Here is a 15,447-nt window from a genome sequence, read left to right on the forward strand (position 1 = left end):
AGGATAGGCTGTCCACTAATATCTACTATAAACCCACCGACTCCCACAGGTATCTTCATTATACCTCCTCCGAGCCTGCTTCCAGGAATAACGCTGTTCCATTCTGCCAGTTTCTCCATCTCTGCTGGATCTTCTGAGTTTCCGAAATCTCTTCATTCTTCCACAGCCATGGATTCCCGTCCACTGTGGTAGACATGGCCCAAGACCATGTCAATCCAACTTCCAGCATTAATGTCATCACCCCGTACCCTCCCTGCTGGAACCAAGATCGGGTTCCCCTGGTCCTCACCTTCCACTCCAACTGCCTCCACCTTCAACAGATCATGCTCTGCAATTTCCACAAATCTAGCTAAGGCTGTTGGCAAACATATTTTTCACTCCTTCTCCGCCCCTCCCATACCCCATCCCCTTGCGTCTGCCTGGTCCACTCTTCCATCACCCCCAACATCCGCTGCCTTTCCCCTGACACCAATCTATGCAAACAGAGAAGTTGCAGCACCTACCCTTTCACGTCCTTCCTTCCCACCGTCCAGGGTGCCAAACATTCCTTCTTCACAATTAGCGATTTACTTGTACTTCTTCCAGTTCAGTGTACTGTATTCACTTCTCAGGATGCAGTATCCTTTTCATTGGGGCGGATAAACGCAGATTGGGTGAAAGCTTCGCTGAAAATCTTGGTTCAGTCTGCAAGCGTGACACGGAGCTTCCAGTCGCTTGCTGCTTCAATTATACGTCTAAATCCCGCTATCGTCACTCTATCCTCGGCCTCCTGCACTGATCCAAGAGATTTCAATGAGAAACAGCTCTGTATTTTTCGATTAGGCTCTTTATTGTCTGCCGGACTGAACAGGGAGGTTACAAACTTCAGGTCATAACCACCTCTCCCGTTTTCTCAGACAGCATGTGCTGGTAATGGGGGATGGTTAATCTGGAGCCAATGGGAGTGGAGGAGGTGTGAGCTGGTGCTCTCGGTGGGGATCCCCTATCGGTGCACAGCCTGGGGCTGGTCCAAACCCCTGTGGCCAACCCGCACTTTAACCTCTTTTCTCCATCACAATCCCGGGCCATAGGATCCTTCTCTGCTTTGCGAGATTAACCATAATTCCCTCCCTGCGCTATTCTGCTATAAACATTTACACCGCCTCTGGACCAGTATTTTTTAATTGTCCCATTCAGCATCATCATCACACTTTTGCTATTGAATCACACTTGCCATCCAGCCGATCACAGACCTCCGCGTTCTTGTTTCCTCCACTACCCCAGATTTCTCCAGCTCTATCAATCCTATAAAAGTGTTCATCTGTAATATCTTCCACTTCTGCAGAAAGGTGATCGACCTGAAAATTTAACTGTTTCTCTCTCCACATAAGAACATACGAACATAAAAATAGGAGGAGGAGTAGTCCATTTGGCCCCTCTAGCCTGCTCTGCCATTCAAGAAGTTAATTGCTGATCTTCTACCTTATCTCCATTTTCCTGCGCTATCCCCATATCCTGTGATTCCGTTAATATTAAAAACCTATCGATCTCTCTCTTGAATATACTCAAAGACTGATCCTCCATAGCACACTGGTTTAGAGAATTCCAAAAATTATCCACGCTCTGAGTGAAGAAATTTCTCCTCACCACGGTCCTAAATGGCCGAACCCATATTCTGAGTATGTGACCCCTGGATCTAGACTTCCCAGCCAGGGAAATCATTCTCCCTGCATCTACCCTGTCAAGCACTGCAAGAATTGTGCATGTTTCAATGAGATCACCTTTCATTCTTCTAAACTCACGAGTATATATGCCTGGTCTACTAAATCTCTCCCCATTAAGACAATCCCTCCAATCCAGGAATCAGTCTGGTAAACAATTATTGCACTCTCTCAATGGCAAGTATACCTTTCCTTAGATAAAGAGATCAAAACTGTGCACAATACTCCAGGTGTGGTCTCACCGGGGTCCTATATAACTGCAGAAAAACGTCTTTACACTTATACTCAAATCATCATAAAATAAAGGCCAGCATACCATTTGCTTTCCTAATTGCTTACTGTACGTGCATGTGAACTTTCACTGATTCGTGTACAAGGACACCCACGTCCGACTGAACTCCAACATTTCCCAATCTTTCACCATTTAAAAATAATCTGCTTTGCTACTTTTCCTACCAAAGTGGATAACTTCGTAATTCTCCACAATTTGCCATGTTCTTTCCCACTCACGTAACCTGTCTATATCCCCTTGAAGCTTCCATGCACCCCCCTCAAAACTTATATTCCCACTCAGATTTCTATCATCAGCAAACTTTTATGTATAAAATGTTTCCCCGCATACAAATCATTGCTGTAGATTGAGAATAGCTGAAACTGAATATTGATCCTTCCGCTAACCCACTAGTTACAGCCTGCCAACCCAATAATGACCCGTTTTTCCCTTATCTGTGTTTTCTTTCCTATAATAAATCCTCAATTCCTGATAGTATATTGCTCCCAATCCAATAAGCACTGGGTTTGTTTGATGACCTCTTGTACGTCATTCAATCGAAAGCCATCTGAAAACCCAAATACACCACATCAACTCGTTCCCCCTTATCTATTCTATCAGCTGCAAACTCAAAAATCTCTAACAGATTCGTCAAACAGGATTTCCGTTTCATAAATCCATGTTGTCTGCCAAATCGGCCCAGATATTCGGATCGGAGGCTTCCCTCGTGTGCAAGCCCCCGACCTGCACTTACCTAGCGCGCCGGCCGTTGCGCTGTGGGCCCGCTTGGGATTCTGATGCTGGGCCTCCTCAAACTGCCAGCGCGCAGTGCTTGCGTAACCCAGGGACGCAGTTAGTTCGAAGCGTCCCCTGGGATCACGTGAGCCAAAAGTAGCAGGGAATCTCTATTCATAGATTTGACAGGAAGACCTGTCAATTTATGAATACAGGTCAATCGCAAATCATAACTAAAACTTCAAATAAATTTAAAAAAAACATCACATTTTTAAAATATCTATAATTTACATACAATAACTGTTTTAAACAATAATTTAAATTTTTGAAAATGTTAATTACAGTTTCTAACGCGGCGAAAAATAAATTTACCTTTCTCTGAAATATTTAAAAATAATAAAACTGTGGAAAAAATGTTTTATTTTACTTAATTCACCACTTACCTTGTTAAAAGCAGCTCTTGCGACTGCTTTTTAAAAGCGTAGCTCCTGGAAATTAACCCTCCCAGAGGAAACTGCACTCGATCGACCTGTGAGGCGCTTCGTTTAATTCAACAGAATTTCTGGTTTCCCGCGCATGTGCAGTGCATGCACGAAACTGGCACTTTCCTTGGGCCTACGCGTGAGTGCCCAACGCATACTCACCCGTGGTGACCCGAAGTTCTGGCCCAATATTATTATATTCAAAGTGTCCTGTTACCACGTCCTAAACAATAGATTCTCGCATTTTCCCTATTACTGATGTCAGGCTAACTGGTCTGTCGTTCCCCGTTGGGGGTGGGGGGAAGCACTCCAGCTCCTCCTGGCCCACAAGCAGTGCTGTGAAGACAGTTACTGTCTCCTCGAAACTGTCCTCGCATCCCTTCAGCTACCAGGTTTCGCGCGAGGTTTGGGAAACCCAACCCGCCACAATTAAACCCGTATAACAGGTTAAATCAAAGGCTGCCAGCCGCAATAGATTATTAAATTGCTAGCCCACCTTCTGGGAGCACTCCATTGCCCGCCCCCTGCTCCGCATCGGTTTAACCCGGAAGTGGCGAGCTGGAGTCGGGATGAAGAATTTTTATATTTTACTGTCCGAACAGACTCCAATCCTGCCGTTTTTGGTGCTAAAATACAGCCCTTACTTTCTTGGCTTTGTCAAGGAGAATGTTTGATTAGTAATGTCCAGACTTTTCTCCTTTTTCTTACAGTTAATTTTGTGGCGATTGTGATCCTGTCCCGGGGAAAGTGCGGGCTTTCCACCTGAACCACTCGCTACCTGGTTGCCATGGCAGTCGCGGATCTAATGGTCATTATCACTGAGGTCATACTGTGGCAGATCAGTTACTATTATTTCCCAGGATCTTTCCTGGACATCACCTCTGTGTGTAGTGTTCAAAGTATCCTGAGTCGTGCAACCGCAGGCTATTCTACCTGGTTCACCATCACTTTCACTTTTGATCGATTTGTGGCCATTTGTAGCCAGAAGCTGAAAACAAAATATTGCACCGAGAAAACTGCAGCTGTGGTTGTAGCAACAAGCTGCATTCTGCTCTGTTTAAAAAGCGTTCCCTTCTACTTTATATATGAACATAGACAGATAACCGACAATGTGCCGTAGTTCTGTTATGTAAAGCCAAGCTATTTTACTGAGCCCAAATGGGTGGGATTTGACTGGTTTGATACGGTTTTAACCCCACTGCTCCCATTCGCTTTAATTCTGTGGCTCAACGCTCTGACAGTCAGACACATTTTAATGGCCAGTCGGGTCGGTAAGGGGCTGAGGGGTGAGAGCAAGGGAGAGAATGGCAGAGACCCAGAGATGGAGAGCAGAAGGAAGTCTATGGTTTTATTCTTCACCATATCCGGCAGCTTCATACTCCTGTGGTTGGTATTTGTTATAGATTTCTTATATTATTGTATTGGAGGAACAAATCCCTATTATTATAATGATTCTTTGTATACATTTGAAGAAGTTGGATATATGCTGCGGAGTTGAAGTTGCTGCACAAACACGTTTATTTATGGGGTGACCCAGTCCAAGTTCAGAGAGCAGGTGAAGAGTGTGGTGAAATATCCGGTTACCTCAATTATTCAATTAATTACGAATCACAACAACTGAGCTCAGGCCAGAGGCGGGTCCCAGTGTTTCCAGTCCAGGAATGTAATATTTAGCGCCAGACTCCCAGCATCTGAAATACACCAGGATTCGCTGGTGATCTGAAAATAGGTCATGGCACTATTTCTGACTGACAGTTCCGTTATTTTCTTTCGGGACAGGACCAGTAGTTTGCTGAATGTCACCTAAGCTCTTCTGTAAAGAGTCAATTCAGCTATTTAGTGCAGAAATTAGGAGGATTAGATTTCATAGAATATACAGCATATAAACAGGCCATTCGTCTCAACTATTCTATGATATCTATGCTCCACACTTGTCTCCTCCCACTGCATCTTCCTCATCCCTGCCTTTCAGCTTATCTTTCTGTTACCTTTTCTCTCACATACTCGTCTGGTTTGCTTTTGACAGAATCAAGGCGTCAACTCGCACCAAAGACCGGTAACCCACCACCCCTGAGCTCGCTCACCTACATTGGCTCCCTGTTCGTCAACACTTTAATCTTACAATTATCATCCTTGATTGCAAACCTCTACATGGCCCCCCTAGCTCTGTAACCACCACCAGCTCTACGTACGCAGCACCGCTCCACACCCACCGAGATCTCTGAATCCTCCAAATCTGGCACCTTGCACATGCATGATTTTAACCACGCCGCCATTACCGGAGGTGCTTTCAGCTGCCTGGGCCCTGAGTATTGGTATCCCCTCCCTAAAGCTTTCCCTCCTTAACTCTCTCCCCTCCATTAATATGTTCCTCAAACATTACCTATTCGACCAAGTGTTAGGTAATCTGTCCTAATATTTCCCATGTGGCTCGGTGTCAATATTAATTGATGACGCTCCTGTGAAGCACCTTCGTACATTAAACTATGTTAAAGGCGCTATACAAATGCAAGCTCTTTTTTTAGAGGAAAATAATGCACTTTCTCCGGTACATCCATGTCCTTTTTAAAGTATGGAAACCACAACTATGCAGAGTTCTCTAAGTGTGAGCTGACCAGGGTTCTATACAAATGTAACACAAATTACGAATCAGTTACAGCACAATGACAGGCCAGTCGGCCCCAAATGTCCATGTCGGTGTTCAAGCTCCAGACCAACCTCCTCCCACTCTCCTTCTTTCAACACAGTCAAAATACCCTTCTATTCATTTCACCCTCGACTGCTTAACTCACCTCCCCTTCAATACATCCAAGCTCTTCGCATCAACTACGGCTTGTGGTAGCGAGTCCACATTCTGACAAGTAAATAGGGAACTCATTTCCTCCTGAATTTTTATTGGGTTTATTGGTGGCAATCATATATCTGTAGCCTGGAGTTCTGTTCTCTCCCGCAAGTGGAATTATCTTCTCAACGTCTATCCCATCAAAGCCTTTCACAACTCTAAAGACCTCTATCAGGTCACGCCTCAGTCTTCTCCTTTCAGTAGAAAAGAGCCTCAGCCTGTGCAATCTGTCCTGGTAGATATAACCTCTCAGTTCTGGTATCATTCTAGTAAATCCTTTTTGCACCTACTCCAGTGCCAATTTGCCCATTTTATATGCTGGAGACCAGTAATTTTCGCAGTGCTCCCAGTACGGTCTAACCCATGTTTTATATAAGTTATAATAAATTATCTGCTTTACAATTCTATCCCTCTGGAAATGAATCCATGTGTTCTATTTGTCTTTTACGGCCTTATCAACCTGCATCGCGACTGTTAGTGATTATTGTAGCTCTACCATCACATCCCTCTGTTCCTCAATCCCATTGAGACACTTATTTCCCAAGGAGTATGTGACATCCATAATCTTCCTATTGAAATGCACTACCTCATACTTCTCTATTTTGAAGTTAGTTTGCCAATTACACGCCCACTCTGCAGGTTTATTAACGTCTTCCTGTATTTTGTCGCAGCCCTCCTCTGAATTAACTATAAAACCACATTTTGTGGTCAAGGCCCAGCCAAATTTGCTGTGGACTTAGGGTCCGTTTTAGGCGGTACTGAAATTTTATTCCGTTATTGCAAAATATACCAGTAAACTGAGTAAGCAGATAACTGTTTATGCAGGAATGAGGGTCAGTTAGTTGGTGTTACATGAATGTGTTTTTAACCGAAGATTAGCCATGATTTATTGAATGGTGGAGCAGGCACGAAGGGCCGAATGGCCTAATCCTGCTCCTATTTCTTGTGGTCTTATTTTGACCAGTCATTCTACATAAAGCTAAGTCTGTTACTATTGTCCTCATTGTGTACTACAATTCCGAGTTTCTCTTCATCTGCAAACTATAAAATGGTGTCATGCTTACCCAACCCTAGCTTATTAATATGCATCAAACAGAGCATTAGAACTAATAGCGACCCCTGGCGTACACCACTGTCTGCCCCTTCAATCCCACGGGTGACAATTTTATGAACAGTTCTATTCTGTGCTACTTCTGCAAACACCTTTTGAAAATCCACCCACACACCATTAACCACATTACACTCATGAAGTTCCTATTTTTCTATCAACTCGCATTCATCTATGTTAAGGTTCTTTTGCCACTTAACAGCACAGTCTGCAAGTTTTCTTATCTCTTTTGTGAGATGTCATTTAGTGAAAAATTTCTTCAATATTTGAAGCGAAGCATCAGTTGTGTTGAATAAAAGCAATAATAATAAATAAAGGCAGATATCTACAACTGTGTGAGGTTTTGATAATTTCATCAGAAAATCTGAAGATTTATTGCAGAGTAAACTCCTTGTTTGTCACTTTGTACGATTGCTTTTCGAAAAAGTGGATGAAATTTGTATTTATTTCAACAAAGAGAACTGCTGTCCTGTTTGCATCAGAGCCTCTTTGTGTCTTTCATTAACTATTTATACCTTTAGGTTTCAGCTCTGGCTCAGTGAGTAGCACATTCGCCTCTGAATCAGAAAGTTGTAGCTTCCAATCCCACTTCCAGGGGCTTAAGCACATAAAGCTCAGCAGACACTCCAGTGCAATGCTGAGGGAGTGCTGCACTGCAGGAGGTGCCGTCTTTTGGATGAGACTTTAAACCGAGATCCCATCTGCTCCCGTCCTGACAAAGTGTTTCGACCTGAAACCTTGACGCTATTTCTCTCCACGGATGTTGCCTGGCCTGCTGAGTTTTTCCAGCATTTTCTGTTGTTATTCCCGTCTGCTCTATCAGGTAGTGGTAAAAGATCCTGTGGCACTATTTCGAAGGAGAGCACGGCAGTTCTCCCCGGTGACCAGGTCAATATTTATCCCTCAAACAACATAACAGAAACAGATTATCGGGTCATTAGCACATTGCTGTTTGTGGGAGTAGGGTACCGCGTCTCCTACATGACAACTGTTACTTCACCCCAGAAGGACTTCATTGGCTGTAAACTGCTTGGAGATTTCTGGTGGTCGACATAAGTTCCTCATTATCCTCAGTTGTTCCCAACACCGCCTAATATCAGCAGCTCCACACACCCCACACAATATCCTCAGGTCCACCCCACCCCACCATATATTCTCAACTCCACCCAGCCACTTACCCGGCGCAGCTCCTCCTTATTATCGTCATCTCCTCCCCACCCCAAGAATATCCAAATCTCCTCCTCACCACAACTAATACCTTAGCTCTTCCCTACCCCACCTAAAAGCCTCAGCTGCTCCCCACGCCAAGCTAACATCCTCAGCACCTACCTAACCCTGCCAGGTAAGCTCTTCTTCCTACCCGCTTATTATCATCAGCTCTTCCCCATCCCACCTAATATGCTCAGCTCCTCCACAGCCCACATAATTATCTCAGCTCCTCCCACCCCACCTAATATACTCAGCTCCTCCCCACACCAACTAATATCTCTGCTCCCCCCGACCCCACCTCTACCCTCTGCTCCTCCACACCCCAGCAACATCTTCAGCTCCTCCCCACCCCACCTAATATATTCAAACCCACCCACATCAACTAATATCCTCAGCCCCTCCCCACCTCATCTAATATCCTCATCTCCTCCCCACAGCAACTATGATTTCTGCCCCTCCCCACCCCACCTATATCCTCAGCTCATCCACAACCTATCTAATATCCTCAGCTACTCTGCGCCACAACCTAATATCCTCAGCTCATTGCTCACCTGCTCATATCCTCAGATCCTCCACAACCCACCTATTAACCTCAGTTCCTCCCCACCCCACCTAATATCCTCAGCTCCTCCACACCCCACCTAATATCCTCAGCTACCCACCACCCCACCTAACTGCATCAACTCCTCCATCTTCCTAATATTCTCAGCTCCTCCCCAACCCACCTGATAGCCTCAGTTACAACCAGTCCCATTTAACATGCTCAGCTCCTCCGCAATTCATCTAAAATCAACAGCTACACACGCCTCCACCGAACATCCTCAACATCTCTGCACTTATCTCTGCATACATTCAACAGCTGCCAATCCAGTGGGTGCGATGAGCTGTCATAGATTATCAATCAAATAGAGCAAGATGTTCCTGTCAATTCTTTGCAATTCGATGTAAGAGCAGAAATCCGCTGACAAATCCCTGGAGGAGAAATTGTGATTGACAGCTGTAGCCTGTTTGCAGAAATAGGTGAAGGGAGTACCTTCCCCTCCATAAACTGTCAAATAACTCCACGTGCTTATGTATGCACGCAGTCTGCAGCTGTCAATCAAACCTTCTCCTCCTGTGAACGGTGCGGGAACTTCCTGCTCTTACATCAAGCTGTAACCAATTGACAGGAAGTTGTTGTTGTTCTATCTGATGCGGAATCTATGATAGTAAATTGTATGAATATAACAGAAGAACCTCCAGTTGTATTTTAAATGTCGTTATTTAACGTCTACGGAAATTATTTTTTTAATATTGGTCATATTGCACAGATGTGTTCAATAATGGTAATGCTCTGATCGCCCTCTCTGCTCCGTGCAGTAACTGCAGATAATTAGTGACTGAACACGGCGCTGCTACATTTTTCAGTGTAAAGTGGAAATATTTTAGCCCGTATTTTCCGCACGCGCTGAAAACCGATACTGCCGATCTGTCAATAATCCTCTTTAGAGATCGCACGCCTGCCCTGGAGGATGGCCTCTGCAGGTGGAGAATTCCACTTTCTGCAGAATCTCTGCCCACTGATAACATTTAAAAATCTTATGCCTGGTAAAGGTAGGTGTGAGGGCTTCTTTTACCAGCATAAGAGTTTCATTTTTCTTTTTAAAAAGGTTATTCGCTCATTTATATTTTAAAAATGCTTTCAGAAAAGCTAAGTTTATTTTTAGCCCCTTAAAAAAGTAATTATTTTTTTCAAAGTTTTAATATATTTAATTTAATGTAATTTTAACTAATTAAGTACGTGAATTAATTTTTTTAACATTTTAGTTTTTTTGATTGATCACCATTCAAAATTTTGAAAGGTCTAAGCTGAGAGGCCGGGCAAAACTGTGAAGGGTGATTCCCTCCTTCGATTGGTTCCATTGATCCCGGGGACGCTTGCAAACTGCCTGCATTTCAGGGATACCAGGTCCTCTGCGCACGTGCACCAGGTGAAGCACAGGAGTGGACGTTTCTGGAGCTCCGGAACCCACAGGTAAGGGCGTAATATTTTTTCCAGATTGGGAGCATCCAAACTTAGGAAGCCTCTGATAGAAAAATCAGGGCCAATTGTGCAACAAGAAAGATTGCTAAACTGCGTTTTTGAAGAATTACTTATGACTGTTGAATCGAACCATATAGCTGACTTGAGTCATGCTCTTTCTGAAAAATTGCAGTCGTGTAAATGGTGTGTCATAAATCGCAACTTCTACAAGAAGTAACTCAGGAAGTACTACTGAACGGCCAGCTTAGGGCGCCGCCCGAGGAGTATAAATATTTAGGCGTGGGCCCAACGTGGCCAGAGACATTCTGGAAACAGGAAGCTAGTGGCTACTAACTAGACCTTCATGTTTTGTTACAAGTCGATTAAAGCCTTGCATTATTTACAACCAAGTGCATAGTGAGTCTTTATTACGTCAATTTAATCGACTTGTTATCGTCTCCAAGCCTTGGGTGATTCGGCACAGCCAGCTGCAAGTCGAACTGCAGAAAGGGACCTGGGCAAGAAACTGATCCATCATGGAAAAACTCCTTAGACCCACTCGTCTTGACTTGGATGCGAATGCACCTGCGGCAGCGAAGGTATGGAAGCATTCATTTCGTACCTTTAGCAACTTTCTTGAAGAATGTGGGGCAGGTGCCTCTAATAAGTTATGAATGCTTATTAACTACGTATCCCCTCATGTGTATGATTATATTGAGGACTGTATAGACTACGACACTGCTATCGAAATTTTACAGCAGGTGTTTTTCAAGTCACTGAATGAAATCTTTGCTGGACACCTATTGGCCACAAATCGGCAGCAGCCTGGGGAAGCATTCGAAGAATTCCTCCAGAAACTTCGCAGGCTCAGCAAAGATTGTAACCTTAATGCGATACAGCTGAACAGTATCAACAGGAACTAATCAGCGATTCCTTTATCAACGGGATTGTGTCCCCTTTTATACATCAGCGCCTGCTGGAAAATAAAACCCTCAATTTACGGGCTGTTTATGACCAGGCGTGTTCCCTGGACTTGGACAAGAAGAATGCAGGCACTTACATCCCACCACATGGACGGGTGGCGGCTATCACCCTCAATAATTCTTTCGATAGGTCTCGTGTTGATGCCCCAGCTGATGATGACTCTACTCTAACGGACGACGACCCTACCCTAGAGGCCTTTGCTGATGATGACCCCGCCCTAGCAGCATCCTGGCAATGAGGAAGAAAGTGTTTCTTTTGTGGGGGTGTATTCCATTACAGAAAATTTTTGCCCGGCTCGTAATGCGACCTGCAATCATTGCAGCAAGAAAGGACACTTTTCCAAGATATGCCAATCACGGGCCTCTGCTAACAAGAAAGGCCGATCCTCTAAAGTACACCGGTCGAGAGCTCCTGTTAGCTTCACAGCTGCTATCTATGGAGATGCTCCTCCCCCAAGAACCACTGCTAAGGCTACAGCTGCCGAAGGAAAAATTACCCCTCCTCCAATCACAGCTGTTCTTCCCCAAAGTTTGTCCCATGCAGCTACGAAGGTTTCAGTAAATGGGCAGACTCTAAGCATGCTAATCGACTCCTGCAGCTCTGACAGCTTCATTAGTAAGCGGGCTGTAAGTAGGTTAAAACTTTGCATTTATCTCTCGGACAGGGAGATTGCAATGGCTCTGACGACTCTGACCACCAATTCTTCTGGCTTCTGTCTTGTCAACCTCATCCTCTATGGTCACACATCTACCACCACCTGGCTCGGAGTACTCAAAAACTTATGTAGCGATGGGCTTCTGGGACAGGTGTTCCAGAAGCAGCACAAAAGAATCACTTTTGAGTTTGGAGGGTCGAAGTCGGAGCTTACCATTTCTAAAGTGCCGTTTTGTGCGCTCTCGGCGGCCTTACTCGGTGAGCCCTCCCTGTTTGCCAATCTCTCCCCCCGCTGTAAACCCATAGCCACCAAATCGCGGCAATTTACCCAAGACGACCGAGCATTTATCGAGGCAGATATCTCTCGCCTTTTAGCTGACGGTATTATCGAGCCATGTTCAACCCCCTGGCGGGCTCAAGTCATCATTGTGAAAAACCCTTGAAAACAACATAAGACACGTCTGTGTATTGATTATTCACAGAGTAGTAATCAATATATCGGTTTGGATGCCAACCCGATACAACGCATAGATGTCATGGTCAACAACCTTGCCAAATACAAGGTATTTTCAACCTTCGATTTAAAGAGCGTGTACCATCAGGTACCACTGAAAGACTCTGACAAAAAGTATATGGCCTTTGAGGGCACTGGTCGGCTTTTTCAGTTTTGTTGCCTTCCATCTGGGGTCACCAATGCGTTGGCCATCTTCCAACGGGCCATGGATGGCCTAGTCCGGCAAGTGAACTTGACATATACCTTTCCATATTTAGACAATATCACTATTGCCGGCCATGATGAAAAGGAGAATGACGCCAATCTTCAGAGATTTTTTGACGTTCTCTGTCGTCACCACTTAACATTAACCGAATCCAAATCAGTGAAATCGGTGCCATCAGTGAACATTCTCGGCTACTGGGTGGGCAACGGTGTTATTAAACCGGACCCAGAGCGACTTCATCCACTTCAGGAGTTCCCTCCCCCTACGAATCTCGGCTCTCTTCGTCAGGCACTTGGCATGTTTGCTTATTATGCAAAGTGGATAGCTCACTTCTCCGATAAGATACAGCCCCTGCTTCATGCGAAGTCTTTTCCACTAGAAGCAACGTCTATTTCTGCCTTCAACCTCCTCAAACGACAGCTGGAGAAAGCCACGCCTCACTCCATTGACGAAAACCTTCCTTTTGTGGTCGAATGCAATGCATCGGAGGTGGCGATCTTGGCTACCTTGAATCAAGGTGGTCGGCCCATGGCATTCCTATCCAGAACCATACAGGGTAGCGAACTCCATTACCCCCCCGTCGAGAAGGAGGCTACAGCCATCATCGAGGCTGTATGCCACTGGAGTCATTTTTTTGCTTGGCGTCATTTCATGCTCGTAACTGGCCAGCGTTCCGTGGCCTTCATGTTGGATAACCAGAAGTGCACAAAAATTTAAAATAATAAAATTCAACTCTGGAGGATGGAGATGGCCGCCTTTGAATATATTATCCTTTACCGACCTGGCAAATAAAATTTTGCCCCTGATACCTTCACACGGGCATTTTGCTCTTCAATATCAACGTCGACTCTGGTGGATCTGCATATGGACTAATGCCATCCTGGCGTTACCCTTATCTTGCACTTTGTGCGCTCCAAAAATCTATCATTTTCAACGGAAGACATAAAGAAAACTTGCTCCTCCTGTAGGATTTGTGCAGAATTGAAACCACAATTCTTCTGCCCATCAGATGACTTGCTCATACATGCAATGCAGTCTATGCACAGGCTCAGCATAGACTTTAAAGGGCCATTGCCTTCGTCGACGCAGAACACCTACCTACTTACAATGGTAGACGAGCATTCATACTTTCCCTCTGCCTTCCCTGTCCTAATATGCTTACCTCTACGGTAATTAAACACCTCGATCAGGTCTTTTCCCTTTGCTGGATGGCCAATTTTATCCAAATGGATTGGGGTCCCTCCTTTACGTCGAGTGAACTTAAAAGGTATCTCTCCCAATGGGGAATCATCTTGAGTAAGACGACACCATCTCACCCAATCGACAATGGACAGGTTGAAAGCTACAATGCCATGATCTTGAATGGTGTCTGTCTGGCGCTGAGGTCACGCAACCTACCAGACCAGCAGTGGGAAACTGTGCCGCTGACGTGTTACACTCTATCAGGTCTCTCCTCTCCAACTCCACTAATTTCACACCTCATGAGCGATTCTTCAAGTTCTGGCATCGCTCTACACATGGGACATCTCTACCATCATGGTTGGTGGCTCCAGCCCCGTGCTACTCCAGAGGTTTGTCCGGTCGGCCATGAATGAACCTCTCGTTGACGAGGTGGAGTTAACGGAGGTAAACCCAACATATGAACACGTGCAGTACCCTGATGGCCGGGAGTCCATTGCCTCGCTCAGAGATCTGGCTCCATGCCCAACTGGTCACACAGGACCGAATGATGTAGGATCCCATGACGATGATGTCAACACTCCGCACCCCTATGAAGATGATGCCCTACCTGGGACATCGAGGGATCTGCTGGCAGTGCTACCGGATCAACTCAGGGAGCCGAACGCTCCCCGTAGGATGGCCACACGAAATGAGGACGCCGAACAATCTCCGGCTATGACCCAGGATGAGGCCAGCTCCATGCCTGTGAGGACCCACACCCAGATTCATGATATTCCCAGGCCTCCACAGGACGATCAAGACAACGTGGACTCTACCGACTTACCGGTACGGGCCAAGCGACCCAGGGCCCAGGACACAGTCCGGGGAGATGTGCCCTCTGGTCACAAGCAGAAAGCTAAATGACTACGGCTATTTTTGGTCTGCCTAGCCTGTTAAAGGAAGAGTGGACTTCCAAACCTTTTAGGGAGGAAGAATTTCATAAATTGAAATTTCCACAGGGAAGTACTACTGAACGGCCAGCTGAGGGCGCCGCCCGAGGAGTATAAATACTAGGGCGTGGGCCCAGCTTGGCCAGAGAGAGTCCAGAAACAGGAAGCTAGTGGCTACTAACTAGACCTCCATGTTCTGTTACAAGTCGATTAAAGCCTTGCTTTATGTACAACCAAGTGCGTAGTGAGTCTTTATTAATCGCAGGGTACTGAATTTGGATTATCAGCCATGATCGCATTGAATGGCAGAGTAGGCTCGAGGGGCCGAATGGCCTACTCCTGCTCCTATCTTCTACGTTTCTATGTTTCTTTGTTTATCGTTTTGCCTTCTGATCGTTATTTGCAATGCAATAGGACATTGCAATTGCACCTCACTTTGCATTGTAGCAGTCATTTGCAATGCAATTGCACGTTGTAATTGAATATCCCTGAAACATAATCGCCATTTGCAATGCAATATAACATTGCAGTGGAATATCACTTTGCAGTATAATAGTAATTTGCCATGCAATAGCACATTTCAATGGAATATCACTCTGCAATATAATTCATTTGCAAGGCAATAGTACA

The sequence above is a fragment of the Somniosus microcephalus genome, unplaced genomic scaffold (genome assembly GCF_052327205.1).
Source record: "Somniosus microcephalus isolate GS21.2 unplaced genomic scaffold, FLI_Smic_1.0 unresolved_chr5, whole genome shotgun sequence".
Taxonomy (NCBI): domain Eukaryota; kingdom Metazoa; phylum Chordata; class Chondrichthyes; order Squaliformes; family Somniosidae; genus Somniosus; species Somniosus microcephalus.